The sequence below is a fragment of the Zingiber officinale genome, chromosome 8A, assembly GCF_018446385.1.
Source record: "Zingiber officinale cultivar Zhangliang chromosome 8A, Zo_v1.1, whole genome shotgun sequence".
Classification (NCBI taxonomy): domain Eukaryota; kingdom Viridiplantae; phylum Streptophyta; class Magnoliopsida; order Zingiberales; family Zingiberaceae; genus Zingiber; species Zingiber officinale.
In genome coordinates, this window is record NC_056000.1 from 31875093 (window position 1) to 31891217 (window position 16125).

At 36.4% G+C, this 16125-nt stretch overlaps 1 long non-coding RNA gene and 1 pseudogene across 1 annotated transcript; both read right to left on the minus strand.

Annotated features, from left to right (window-relative positions):
- Positions 1-5935: 5935 nt before the first annotated feature.
- On the minus strand, positions 5936-9807 carry LOC122008320 (annotated as a pseudogene).
- Positions 9808-12099: 2292 nt separating this feature from the next.
- Positions 12100-15534, minus strand: LOC122008321. The gene is made up of 2 exons (XR_006119264.1): positions 15009-15534; positions 12100-14341 (listed from the first exon to the last, which is right to left on the minus strand). It is a non-coding gene; the product is annotated as an uncharacterized LOC122008321 (long non-coding RNA).
- Positions 15535-16125: the final 591 nt, after the last annotated feature.

Genomic DNA, 16125 nt, shown 5'->3' on the forward strand with positions numbered 1-16125 from the left:
TATTATTTTGACCAGATAATATTTGCTAAGTTGTTACTTTAAGTCTTAAATTTTCTATACTTTAACTTAGCTTGGTTACAACTACTAGTTTCAAATAACTAAGCTTCCTTTCAGGGGAGCAAACTATCATTTCTTTCCTTTCTATACTTTATATATTTTTTTGATAGATGACAAAGAGAGAGAGGAAAGTAGAAATTAAGAAAGAGAAAGTTAAAGTAAAAATAAATAAAGTAAAAGTGAATAAAACTAGAACATTTTGCTCAATTTCATTTTATTCAAGTTGCTACAATCACTTAAAGTGTTCTAATTTACTTGATTCTTAATATTTTTTTTGTACTTTTGTTTTACTTAACTTTGAATTTTATTGTCATAATCAAAAGGGGGAGATTGTTGGTGTAGGAAGCATCCGACGATCGAACCTAAGTTTTTATAATGGCAAAGGGTTCAAAGTTAAGGTTATTTGTGATCTAATGGGTTTGAATGAACTTGCAGGAAAGTCCTAAGTGTACTTAGGCAAAAGTCCTACCTGCAGTTAGGCAAGTGAAAAACCCTAGGGGGAGGTAATCCTAGGTCCTACGGGGTGGTAACCCTAGGCGGAAAGTCTTGGCGGGTCAAGGACTTAGGCAAAAGTCCTAGAGTCGAGGACTCTAGGTGGAAAGTCCTGGTGTCGCGAACTAGATGAAAGACTGGGCGAGTCGTGGAGTGGATGTCCAGCGGAAAGTCCTGGAGCATCGGACGCTGAGTAAAAGTCTAGTTGGTCTGGAGGATCAACTAGCAACAGGTAATCTCTCCTGAGTGGAGTAGGTGAGGACGCGTTCCCCGGTGAGTGAACAATAGGCATCAGTTTGCTCTAGGATTTTCGGTCAAAAATCCGAAATCAGAACCAGACAGTCCGATGACTGTCAAATTCTATATCTTATTATGTTTTAACCTTGTTCTGCAGGATATGTTGTACTAACGTATTTTGCAGGAAGCGATTTGGAATGTGTGCCTCAAGAGACTGGTTGAAGACCTTTGCGCAGCAGGGCAGAGGGTGCCCTCATGGAGCTAGAGGGCACCTTGGATGTTGAGCAAAGGGCGCCCTCCATGCAGTTGGAGGTGCCCTCAGGAGGATAAGCTGTGAAGAAGTCAAGGCTTATCGACGCTACATTTTTGGCGGGGTTGAGGGCGCCCTCCATGGTGTCGGAGGCGCCCTCCATATGCTATAAAAGGCAGTCTCGAGCAGCAGCAAGGAACAACAACGAAAACACGATCCATTTTCCGTGCACTGCTCGAAGAACCACCCGATAAAGCTGTAGCAAGACACCGACAACCCGAAGCCTCAAATTTTCTATTCTTAAAGTTGTTGGTATATTTTTTTACTGCACATAATTGTTGTACTCTAAAATTGTACTCTTGTAAACTTATAGTGATTGCCCAAAGAAAACACTCAACGAGCATGGGCCTTGGAGTAGGAGTCGCCCCAGGCTCCGAACCAAATAAAAAATCCTTGGTGTTTGCGTTTATATTGTTTACTTTTCCGCTGCATTTACTCTTAGTTTTCCGAAACGAAAGTGAAAGCCACGAGCGCTATTCACCCCCCCTAGCACTTTCGATCCAACATCAACTTCTTGTGCTCCTAAATTCCTACACATTTAGACACAAGACATCAAATATATATAGAACCTAACTTAACTTGGTTGATTACATCAAAACCATCACGGGGACTTACAGATGCTAGTTATGGTAAGTAGTTTATTGGAGTGACTTGCTATGAGACTTCATATGGTTCTCTACATATATAGATATGTCAATAAAGATCTCATGCAGCTCGAATGTAAGTTTCCTTTAACCTAAGGTATTTAAGTCACCTTGATCATAGAAACTTATACTTTGATATCTTAAGCAAATATCTCCGCAGAGGTGTGGACCTGGGATGACTGAGTATAAGTTATAGTGTCTCAAGGTGTTTGGATAGCTCACAGAGGATTCATCGCTCCTTGCGAGAAAATGTATATCCTATGACCACTTGTCAGAACTAGCAAGCCCAATGGAGTTTGCCTCTACTCGTATAGCTCACACTTGGATAGCTCACACGTATACAAAAATTTAATCTAGGTATACCTGACGGATGATGCGAAGTGGAAAGGGTATCAACTAGCAAGCCCAATGGAGTTTGCCTCTACTCGTATTCATGTTGAGTTGTCATTGAGACGGCTTTATGAAGTCATGAGTCATTCATCTTTGATCGGTACTAGCCAAGTATGAAGACGAAGCAATCTGAGCTAACTCCTACGACACGATTTGGTGGGCGGCACAACAACGAAATCATCGGTATCAAATTCATCAACACTGAAATCATTGGTACTGAATTCGTCGACATTGAAATTGTTGGCACCAAAATCATCAGCACCAAATTCATTGGCATTGAATTGTCGGCATCGAATTCAGTGGCTAGAGATGGCCAACAGTAACTCTTAGAGACAGTGGGAGCTTGGGTGGCGATTAGAGAGAGGGAGAAGAGGATGAGAAGTCCTAATTAAATTAGAGTTTTCTTTCAAAGAATAAAATCACTACTCTCTTCTCCTCATATAGGGGTATTTATACACCTCTACATGACAGAAGCAAGTTATCTCCCAAATCTAATAAGCAAAGCCAACCCGATCTATTACCATTAAGATTAAGTTTGTTTCAAAATCAAACCAACTTGATTCATAATTAAACTAAACCTTTTTGATTTATTATTAAACCAAGTTATTTTATAACTAAAACAAACCTCTTTTAGTTTATTATCAAACCATAATGAATTCATATCTCCTATAATAATCATGGCACATCGTGCTTTCGTTCCGACAAATATCTTTCTACATTTGTCCTTTTTGTGTGGTCCAACCAAATTCTATCTCTCTCTTGATTTGAGAATCTAATTCTCAAACTTGTTTTAGATCCTCTAGATAAACTAGTAGTGCATGTGACCCAATAGCTTCCCGATTATGTTGGTCGTCCATAATTAATCATTAATTATGGATCCATCATTAGTGGCACCTAATAGCATATCATGATCCCCAATTGACTAAAAAAATCAAATGGTTGATTCCAGAACCACTTGTGAACCTTTCATCAGCTACAGTAAGTCGTGTATCATTCCTTCACTCGTCTTATACCTACTTGATTCAAGATATGATCTATGTATTAGTCTCCACTAGACTGACTATGTCACACATAGTCCAAGAAATATTTTCTGATCTTGCGGATTCAAATTACTCGTGCATGTGTCCAAGAGTACAATACTCTTAACATGTGATGTTTTGGCTAAAGATTTTGAGTAATAATTCTGACAAGTGGTCATAGGATATACATTTTCTCGCAAGGAGCGATGAATCCTCTGTGAGCTATCCAAACACCTTGAGACACTATAACTTATACTCAGTCATCCCAGGTCCACACCTCTGCGGAGATATTTGCTTAAGATATCAAAGTATAAGTTTCTATGATCAAGGTGACTTAAATACCTTAGGTTAAAGGAAACTTACATTCGAGCTGCATGAGATCTTTATTGACATATCTATATATGTAGAGAACCATATGAAGTCTCTATAGCAAACATATAAATTTTTGTATACATGTAGATTATGTCTACATGAGATATATCCTTGTATACGTGTGGTGCATGTGCTATAATAATTATGAATTATTATTTTATTTTTGCTTTGTATGTTTATGAAATGTGTTTTAGCATGCAACCACATTGGGCATTACCTAACATTAGTAACTGCTTTACCGTCCAGCATTCGCTCGTGTCACTTGTCAAACACCTGGCGATGAAGTCCTAGTTGACTTCCGACGGTTCTATCGAAAGCTCTGGTGTCCCTAAACATAGAGGATGCCAAGAATAGCTTTGAGAGCTTCTTTGTTAGAAATGAGACCATGGGTGTTGAAAAAGGAACTCGTCGTAGATCTAAAATAATTCTTATTAAACGTTTGTTAGGAAAGGTTACCTATGATGAGCAAATCCTTTGTGAATCTAGAAAGTCAAGTCAAACTCAGCGCAATCAACATGTTCGTGCCTTTATGGTATCCACACGAGCACATCAGCGTTGTTCGTCTCAAGAGAACAATTGGAGTCGCTCACCACCATAAACACCTTCGGGCACTTCGACTTATACCCAATCATCCCGAGTCCACACTTTTATGGAGATATTTGCTTAAGATGTCAAAATATAAGTCTCCATAACCAAGATGACTTGAATACCTTGAGTTGAAGGAAACTTGCACTCGAGCTGCAACGAGATCTTCATTGACATATCTATCTATATATATAGAGTACTATATGAAGTCCCATAGCAGTTCACTCCAATAACTAATTACCATAACTAGCATCTATGTTTAACTCTTGACATCCTAATGTCTCCAGCCAATGAAGAACAACTGTTTGATTAGACCAAGGAGTATAACACGTGTAGTCTCACTGAATCAATGATGTCCAACCTCTCCAATTCAACGACTAGGGATTATTTCAATACATTCACTATAACAAAACTACATAAAGACAACGGTGAAAAACTATTGTTAAAGGTCCCAAAATTTCGTTGTTATTCGACATGTTGAGAAAAATTAAACCCTCAAAAGACAATGGTTTTTAACTATTATCGTTTTAAGAGAAAGACAACGATTTTTAACTATTGTCTTTTAAGAACTCTATCTTTCTTAACACGTCAATTTACAATAGATTTTTAGGCCTTTTACAATAGTTTTTCATCATTGTATTTCAAGCGAAATGACAATGCCTTATAACCATTATCTTTGAACGCCCTATCTTTCTCCGCATGTCGATTTACAACGATTTTCGACAACAATTTTTCACCTTGTGTTTTAAGTGATAAGACAACAGTTTATAACAATTGTCTTTGAATAACCTATCTTTCTCAACACCTCGATTTATCATGAATTTTTTTTGGGTCTTACACGACGATTTTTAGCCATTGTCATTCGTATTAAAATATTATCATTTTAACCATTTAACCGTTGTTGTTTCTCAACACACACTGTAGGATAATAAACTATTATATATATATATATATATATACAATAAACCATTGTCTATAAATATATATACAATAAACCATTATCTATATATATATATATATATATATATATATATATATATATATATATGAGAAATGATATTTTTAAGGAAAAATTTCAAGAAAAACTCTTAAGGATATACACATAAATGATGGGACCCATAAAAAGTGAAATGATGGATCCCATCATTTATGTGTCTATCCTTAAGAATTTTCCTTGAGATTTTTCCTTAAGAATATCATAGCTCTATATATATCATCTCATTTTAAATGATCACTTCTTACAAATATATATACAAACTTGTAGCAAAACATATATAAACAATACTTCTTACAAACATTATTCTCAATTATTTTTATACCATCTTTGATATTTCTTGCAGTTATCTTATGGTTATATGGTTTAACATCATTCTCAATTGTTTTATCCTTCCGGCAGTCCTGTAGTTATACCAGATAATAGGCGATAGCTAAACAAGTTTTCGCACATAAAAAAGATTAAATTAACTATAAACTACCTGATGATTCATCTTCAACTTTCTTTGCACGCCTATAATTCACAAATTATAAAATAATTATTTGATAAAAACTGATAAAGTATAACTAGATAGGACAATGAAGGCCACTTGTCCCTGAAAACTCATTTGTACCATGAGACGGAAAGTTTCTTACAAGCCTTGTACTCTAGCACTTTTTAATACCAACACACCTTTAATGGTTGCTTAATATTACAAGATTAGAGAATAATTAAATTTAATAATAAAAATTATCGGAGACTTAACTTAATGAAAGTGTTTTGTGCACTCCCTCTGGTTTCAACTGAGGTGATGGTGGTATGTGAAAGCAAGGCTACGAGTAGTTGACAAAAAACATGAACATAATAAATCTTTTGCTTCTCAAAGTCTTCTATTCCATAAATCATATTTAACAAGGATCCCTATGCAATACATTACCTGGAAGATAGAATGGTGAAGAACCTCCAGTGTAGAGGGTCTTTTAATGGAGTCCCACGAACAAAGTGATTGTCATATAAGTGAAGATATTAGAATGCAACAAGGCAGTTAAAACAGTGAGAGCAGAATTATTCATTCAGTGACTTGTCGAGATAAAATCAACTGCATCCTTATTGGTTGTTGGAATCACCACGGAAAGAGGGATACCAGCAAACTAAGACAGTCAAAATAAGACATTATCAAAAATTTATTTAAGTTTTCATAGGATATAAACAATGTTCCTCAATTTGAATTAAAACACAAAGATAGCAAAACATAAAACAAATGTTTTCCATATATGGACACGAAGCCTAAGATCATCAAAGAAGCAACAAAACAACAACCATGCTGCCACCAAAGATAGGTTATGTTAGTATCTCAAGTTTGCAATTCCCATGTGCAAACCAATTGATAAATGGTTAAAAATTTCTTAAAAGAATGAGAACCCAGTGATCGTAATAAATCAATTGTATAGAAAAGGTATTTGGAGTAGGGAAAAATAAATTTATTAAGTAACAAACACATCTATGGAAACTGATATTTCATTGCTTCTGCAAGTGGTAGTTCTTCTGATTGAGAGTAGTTATTTGGAGATCCAATAACATTGCATATTTTGAATAACTCATCTAGCTCACTGAAAATTGTAGTCCAAATAAATTAGCTGATAGAAGGGTTGAGACATCAAATAATGAATTTAAAGACTATATCAATTTAGCTTGACACTTAAAGCTACTTAACCTCTATAGAAAATTCAAATTCACCTAAAACATATTAGTCATTAGCAAAAAAACAATGTGCAAATAGTTGGTCAACAAAGGATCTACAATATCCCTTTATAGTAATAGGATAGGAGAAATTATAAGTTTTATAGTTAACAAAGAACATGTACCAATTTGATGAGTACCTCAATCCAAGAAAAAGGGGACGAAGTGTGAAAAGCTCAGCCATGATAGCTCCCATTGCCCACATATCTGACATTTGAATAATATAATAATTTCATATAAAAACAAAGATGATTATATGCATATATTGGATCATTTCACTAACTAACTGCAGAACTGTAAACAGAAGATTGAAGTAAAACTTTCGGAGCTCGATACCTATGATATCACCACAACAAAGCACGTGAAAATAAAAAAAATATAAGATCACAAGGGCTTGTCACAAACATGCTTACCAACGTGTTGAAACCTATTCTGTGAATGGTGGCTTTGAATGAACTTCACGAGCAACGCCAAAATCTTCTATCTTCACAAGGTCCTTGGTTACCAATAAGTTCTCTACAAAGGTCATAATCTAATTTAACAGAATGCTAACTTCACCAGAATAATTACAGGTGCATAAATCACATTTAACAGAATAAATGCAAATCCTAGATAACAACGTTGTAGGAATAGATCTATTAAGAACACAAATGAATCTTTATAGGGATATTTGATCAAAAGTGGAACTAAAGAAGGTACACCTAACTCCCATGTCAATAAGTCGATTCCTCGAGTTGGATATGGCTTTTGCAAATCTAGCTCCACATAGAAGGTGTAGAGTTTGATATCTTGAAGCTGCAAATCCAGTCACGAGTAGGATTAGCGTAGTAAGCAATACATCAAAAAATCCCATTAATAGACACAATTGATAGATTACATATTGGCCATGGGAAGCCTTGTTCTTGTCATTGAAATAAGGTGGGGTAGCTGCCATGCCTCCCAAACTTGAATTAAAAGGATATGGGAGAAGACCCCTAAATCCTTCATTTATCTATTGAACTTCCTTAATGTACGAAGGCATAAAAATTGAAGAAGGATAACGATGTCATTCACTTCCGATGCAAAGCATAGTCTCTGTGCATAAAGGCAAGCATTCCATCAAATTTAAAACTATAATCCAATCAAACAATACGCATAATCAACCAGACCTTCAAAACAAAATTTGTGAATGAAGCAAAAATTTGATCACCTTGAGCATCAATTATGTAGAATTATTTTTTATTTTTGTTTCCTTTTATTCTAAACACTATTAAAGGTACATAAGAACGCTGAAAAAGTAATGATGATCCTTCGAAAAGAACAGGTAGAGATGTTGCATCTTAAAACTTGATATTGAATTTACTACAAATAGGATAATTCTAGTTCAAAATAAAATAAAAAAACTTACCATTTCCAATAACATCGTGATGGCCCAAGTGTTTATATATTTCCAAAGGCGCAGAGTACTCATTAAGTATAGAGAATGTACAGCTATTGGATGCACACAATATAAGGCCAAGAAAAATGGGTCTTAGTCCCTTAGTAATCTGTGTAGATAGACAAGAAGAAATCAAACATAGTATAATTACTTGCTTAAACAATGAACCATATTAAGAAAGTGAGAACATACAGTAACAATCAATGAGTCGTCCATTGCATACTTATTGCGGAAAAGATCTGGGAAACTATCAATGATAGCAGTTGCTACGATGCAAATAAGTGGATACATTAGATAGATACATCTGTGACACAATAAAAGATCTAGGAAACTATCAATGACAGTAGTTGTTGCGATGTCGATAAGTAGATATATTGGATAGAGAAAACTATGACATAGCAAAATAGCCTAGCATAAGATCTAAATTAAGATGCGCATTTATAATTTGCTTACATATCTTGATGAAGATATGTATGCGATGTTAGACAAGACAGTAACTATCGTATACAACTAAGGATTGAAATTATTTCTAAACCTAGATAAATATGTGAGAAAAGGAGAACAAGTAGTTGAGATGAGATGATCCAGTTTAACGGAGAGAAAATTGGAATGGAGTATAAAATAACTTAGGCAAAATCATTCTAAACTTGTTTAAGACCAAAGGAATTTTTAAATGTTTAGCCTTATAGAGAATCAATTTTTTAATGAGATCAACAAAGCAATCAATTTTCATGAACAATACCTTTCTTCTTTGTGAGGCTGTAATGACATGAAAGCCAGCCAAATATACGCGGAAGAGACCACAAGCAATAGTTCAGGGCCATATTTCCTCCTCACAATAAGGACAAATGACATGTAAAGTAATGCAAGAACAAAACAGATATTAAAATTGTTAATGTAGGGTTGCTGGCGGCCAACTATAGGGGGTGAATAGCCCCTGCACAAAATAAAACAAAAGAACAACCTTTCTCGGACAACTAACTTAATTAAAGAACATTTGCATAAGAAATGATAAAGAAATAAAAAAGATAGAGGTACAGAAGTTTTTACTTGGTTACAACCGAGGAAGTTGTTAATCCAAGGAAGTAGAGCGTACTAATATCTCCTTCAAGCAGAGAAGCCTATTTACAGCAATGATCGTACTAAAAGATGAAGCTAAATGAAAACTGGAAGCGTACAAGTGTTGTTTCTCAAGATGTTTGTTGTCTTTATCTTCTTGGACCAAGGCTGTATTTATAGCCTTGGACGGGGCACATGGAAGGGTTCCAGACGTCTGGAGGGGGATAAAACTTTATCCCCTTCGCAACAAATCGTGGTCAAACGCAATCCGAATAGAATTCAATTCCGGGTGCCTGGAAGGATTCCGGGCGCCCGAACCAGGAAAGTTTATTAAGTTGACTTTTTCCCATCCGGGCCTTCTGCTCCAGTTTTGCTCATCTCGATTTAGGTCTTCTGCTCCGGTTCCTCTTACTTGGTGATCTCAGCCATTCGGAATAGGGCTCACCCGAACCCAACCTCCGGCCTTCTCGAGCAAGCTTCCACTCCGACTTCTCGTCCCTCGGAAATGTCGCGCACCTTCTTCTCGTCCACCCGCGTACTCTTCCGCAACACTTCATCCCTTAGACGCACCGAGTCTGTCGGCTCTCTCCTGTGCCGTCCTTATCGCTAGTTATGTCTTTTGCTCGACTTCATGTGCTCCTAAGTTCCTGTACACTTAGACACAAAGTTAAACACAACAGGACCTAACCTAACTTGGTTGATCACATCAAAACTACCTTGGGATACCAACAATCTCCCCCTTTTTAATGTGAGCAACCCAAATTAAGCTAGGGTAAACAAATATAAAGTTAAAAAATTACAAGAATACAATAAAGTGCAAAAAATATTTTCAAATTTAAAAATTTGAATCGAACTACCTCCCCTAGACTTAATCTTCTTCCTTTCTCCCCCTTTGATCACGTAAAAAATGGGATACTCAAAAAAGTCTAAAGAAAAAAAAACTACTTGGTTAAGTTGGTAACTTAATTTTCGAAGTTAAACGGATACTTCCAAAAATCTGTTAGCCAAGGAAAAAATTCTTAGTTAAAAATTTTAAGTTTGTAATAAAAAAAAACTCTCAATAGATAAAGTTAAAAAAAACTTTGAGATTAAAAATTTAGCGAAGCATATTTTATATATATATATATATATAACCCAAAAAAAACTTTAAGTTTTAAACAAAACTTCCTGAGTAAAAAAACTGCAAATAAAATATTTGAGAAATGTTGATAACTATGTAAAGAATTATCTAATCATTATTCAATGCTTTATCAGTTAGTCAATTAAATATTTTATTTCGTTAATTGGATTCCAGGCTATGACGAGACACTAGACCTTCTTAGTTATTGGAGCAACAACCACTTTCTAAACAAAGCCTCATAAGGAAATCAAATATTTAATGTACTCTTTGAAAGCTCTAAGTCCAATTAAACTTTAATTTAGACAAGTCTTTGGAACCTAATATAGGTTCCTTCCAACTTGGTTAATTAGAAATTTTTTTAAATATATTTCTGAGAAATTTTTCTAATTTGTCCTTTGTGGTAATTAAAATACCAATTTAGACTATTAAATTTTCTAATACTTATATTATATGAGCATGCTTGATTTTTCAAGTTCTTTATTTCTTTTTGCAAAATATCATTTTTCAATTTTATTTTATCAAATTCTTCTAATGGACAAGATTTGGCTAGAATTAATTTCAACTCTTTATTTACTTTTTCTAATTTACAACCGTCTATACTTAATAATTTAACAAATTTAAATAACTTATCAGGTGGAAAAGATCGTACCTAACTTACCTTGTCAATCTCGTTATTCGTAGCTCCCCCTGAACTGCTGTTTTCTTCCGATGTCACTCTCCCTTCATCGATGCTCTCGATGCTCATTTCGGCCGAGCTTGCTTCGTATTCGTCTTCTTGATGACTTGCCACTAACGCAAGTCCGGCAATGGCTTCGATTTCCGATTCAAACGACGTTTCGTCCCACGCCGCCTTTAGAGTCTTGTATTTGTTCGATTGGACATGCTTCTTGTTCTTTCCTTTGTCCTTGAACTTAGGACAGTTGTCTTTAGCGTGTCCTTCTTCATTGCAGTAGTAGCATTTAACTGTTCTTTTCTTTCTACCCTACAGATGGTTAGTTTTTTTAGATTTAATTAATTTCTTGAATCAACTTACTATCATTGCCGCTTCTGCGTCCTCGAGAGAGGATTCTAAATCTTGTTCGTCCATCCTTGCCTTAAAGGCAATGTTGTGTGCCGGTTCCTTCTTCGTATCTACACATCTTGACTCATAGATTTCAAAAGTTGAAAATAACTCTTCTAAGGTAACAGTTTCTAGATCCTTAGAGATATAGTAGACATCTACTAATGATGCTCATTTTTGTATTTCTAGGGAATTCATTAAGTGCGTACCTTAGCGAATCTCGGTTGCTTACCTTTTCTCCGAGATTCGAAAGTCCAGTGATCAGCTCCTTAATCCTCGAGTGAAGGTGTGCTATGATTTCATTTTCTTCAAATCGGAGGTTGGTGAGCTGATTGCGAAGTAGGTCCCATCTCGCAAGTTTCGCCTCCGAGGTTCCCTCGTTCTAGGAATTTCTCCCAGAGCTCCTTTGCGGACTCATAAGCTTCGATCCGGTTAACTTCTTGTGACGGTAGAATGCTCAGCAGATGAAAGTCTACCTTGTCGTTTGCCACGTAGTCGCCTTGTTCCTTCTTTGTTCATTGTTACTTTTCCTTGCCCTCGGGTGCTTCAAAACCAAATGTCATTATTAATAATAAATCGAAATTAGTTTTGAAAAATACCTCTATTCTCTTTTTCCAGCTCGCGAACTCTTCCTCGAACTTTGGTGGGTAGATGCTTGGTCTAGCCATCTCGTGTGCTTCGTTCGACGATTAGTCCTCCTGAAACGAACTTGGCTCTGATACAACTTGTACGACCGCTAGCGACTGGCTAGGGGGGGCTGAATAGCCCCTACATAAAATAAAACAAAAGAATAACCTTTCTCGGACAACTAACTTAATTAAATAACACTTGCATAAGAAATGATAAAGAAATCAAAAAGACAGAGGCATAGAAGTTTTTACTTGATTACAACCGGGGAGGTTGTTAATTCAAGAAAGTAGAGCGTACTAATATCTCCTTCAGGCGGAGAACCCTCTTTACAACAATGATCGCACAAAAAATGAAGCTAAACGAAAACTGGAAGCGTAAAAGTGTTGTTTCTCAAGATACTTGTTGTCTTTAGCTTCTTGGACCAAGGCTGTATTTATAGTCTTGATTGGGACGCCTGGAAGAGTTCTAGGTTCTTGAAGGTGGATAAAATTGTATCCCCTTCGCAACGGATCAATGTCAAACTCGATCAGGATAGAATTTAATTTCGGGCGCTCAGACTGAGTCCGGGCACCCAAACCAGGAAAGTCAACCAAGTTGAGTTTTTCCATTCCGGGTCTTCTGTTCCGGTTTCCCTCGTCTTGGTCTGAGTTTTCTGCTCCGGTTCCTCTTGCTTGGGTGATCTCGACCATCCAGAATAGGGCTCACCCAAACCCAACTTCCGGCCTTCTTGAGCAAACTTCCACTCCGGCTTCTCATCCCTCGAAAACGTCGCGCACCTCCTTCTCGTCTGCTCGCATACTCTTCCGCAGTACCTCATCCCTCAGACGCACCGAACCCGTCGACTCTCTCCCATGTCGTCCTTCTCGCTAGCTGCGTCTTTTGTTCGATTTCCTGTGCTCCTAAGTTCCTGACCTAACTTGGTTGATCACATCAAAACTACCTTGGGGTACCAACAGTTAAATCGGTTCCTGAAGAAAATGAGAATCCTTCAGTTCTATATAAGTTACCCTGACCACCTCCAAAAATATTATATTTCAACAAATTAAATATTGAGAATGCCCATCTTCCGTAGCAGTAAAAATCAACAAATAATGAAACAACCATGCCAAAAAAAATTTCCAAAAAAAAAAAAATCATAATCAATGTTAGAGATTGTTGAACTACTGATAATTTGAAAGAGAGCGGGAAGGACTGGTCAATAGCCAGTGTCCTTATGTCCTTTCAAGAATAAATAAAGAGGTTAATAGCCATGATAAAAATACTTTTCTGAAGCCTCCCTTTGTCAATGAAAAGAAAGTAATTGATAGAAAAACTAAAATAAAGAATGGTCAGCCTATGATCACTCCAACAGCAGCTAAAGAAACAACCATTGCATGCTTCTGAAGAAGAAAAAGAGCTGATGAAAGAGTAACCGCATACATGGAGAAGCTACTAGGAAGAAAACCTACAAAGAAGTAATTAACATAATGAGAGAAGCTAATATAGAGATAAGAAACAATGAAATTAAACAAATTTAGTTGTCACCAAATAAGAATATAAAGGCCAGCGATTATGGTTAACCCAAGGTGAGCACTCAAGAATGAACAAAATATAAAAAAGAATTGAACAGTTACCAGCAGACAACAGATAACAACAAAGGAAAAGAACCTCACTTGTACTTGCAAAGAAACAACCACTGGTTAGACATAGCATGGCAAGTGTATACCAAGCAACCCTCTTGACATATTTTCTTAAAAGGGCGACCACGAGTCCTCTCAGGACGGTCTAGTGGCTAGCACATGAGGTGTTGCCACCATGAGGTCTGGGATTTGAATCTCAACAAAGCCGAGATAAATGTCTCTTTTGTGTGCTAGTCACTATTCCAAAGGTTAGTAGTCGCTCGTGATTTATCTCCTCCATGTTAGTTCTAGGATGGGTTGACGGGGACACTGGGGGCGAGCGTATTCACCTTTTGCCACCTTGAAAGGGCGACCATAAGAAATGTGTCAATGATAGTTGAGATAAGACTAAGAAAGAGTCTCACAGAGTAAAAGACTCGAACCTGAAAATTTATTACAAAAAGTGAACAAAGTTGGTGAACAAAAGCTATGTCATCTTTTGAGATAAGCCATAGAACTACAAATTCTACCAATCTACTATGCTGGCATTCACCTTCTCATCAATGTAGATTAAAGAAGTTGACCCATCCACCAATGCATAAGATATATATATATATGACCGTAAGGCAAACTCAGAGCTGCACAACAAAGAAACTATATAATAGTACCATAACAGAATTTTCAGTTAGAACATAGTAACCTCAAGAGTTGGGGAATTAATATAGGAAAATAGTAGGTAAAGCTCGAACAAATAATAAAATGAGAAAATATGTTCAGATGGTATGACCATGTTCAAAAGTTATGAAAAGATTTATAATTAGAATTCAACTTAGAGGAGAAGGCGCAAGGAGTAGAGAGTAACCAAAGAAAGTGATAGCCTATATAATAAAGAATGATTTCAATGATCTAAATTAGTATTACTAGTGATATTGCATTAGATAGAGATCAACGGAAGAATAAGAAGAATCATGTAACAAATCACAAATGGTTCGGACGACCATAGTTAGATGATCCTCAACAATCCTGAGACAGTGTAGACAAACTTTGATTTGAGTGATGCTAAGAAGCTAAAATTTAACATAGAAGTAGACTTGACCCTTTGCCTACCATCTGCTCAAGAAGACAACTCTGAAGCACATACTCCAATAATCCTAGTCTAAGTTCTTAGGATCATACTAACCAACCTTATAGGAAAAAATGAAACAATAATAATAATCAAAAATGAGTTTCTTCCTTAAAATCCATGTTTTTTAAAAAATCTCTCTACCAAATCCAACCTAACAACGAAAACCATGAGACACATACCTGAGACGAGGGAAGATAACCAGTCGATGACCTCCCTCCTTGAGCGCCACTTGAACGAGACTGCCTCCGGCGGCAAGTTCAGTGATGACGACGACGACGACGATGAAGAGGGTGAGGGCTGTAGGAAATAGGGCCTGGTAATGAGAGATCTAACAAACTAATTTGGGACGATGTAGGGCATGTGTCGCGAGCTCTTTTCCCGGTCCACCACCGACAGCGCCCTTGAGGTAGTAGTGCACCACCTGATGTCCCTTTCCATTTGACACCACCATCTCCTGCTAGCTCAAGTACCTCGCCACCTCCATCTCACCGAATCCTTCGTCAAAACCCTAGAAAATCGTTGCCCCCTTTGTCTCTTCCACCCTCCGCGACCAGAACAAGATCAAGATGCATTTTTAATTTGGTGATCTCTCCTTGTCTTTTCCTTCTTCCGTCGTTGATCCAACAAAGCGAGACGGGGTCAGGAGAGAAAGAAACCGAGGGAGGTGGACGATAATTGTTGTGCACAAAAAGTTAAATAGATGCAGGGTACAGGTTTCTTAAATTTACAATAGATTTTTTTTAAATTCGTTGTCTTTATAATGTTTTCTTTGTTCAGTTTTGTTGTAGTGATTTATAATTGCACATTTAAATATGCTTACTAATTATGATTCAATCACAAGTTCTCTCATAATATGTTATGAGTCATATAACAGACATTCAATAAATGAGTTTAAGATTCAATCGTACACATAATAAATATGCACTCAAATAGTAAATTTTATTTATCTAATAATTAATACAATATCTAAGGTGATTGCCTTGAAACATCTTTCAAATATAACATACTCTCACTTGGCCTAATGTCAATCTCTACGGTATCCAATACCACCGGTCTCTACATAACTTTCAAACTTAGTTTTGAGGTAGAGGTTCCTTTAAAGGATTTGCTAGGTTCCTTTCGATAAGAATTTTCTTAATTTGTATTTTACTCCTACTTATGATCTTTTTGATTAAATGATAACAGTGAATTATACGTTTAGATCGTTGATGAGATCTGAGTTTCTTAGTCTGGTCAATAACCTCATTGTTGTTGCAGTAAACTGATACCGCTTTAACAATTCTCAGAATCTCATAT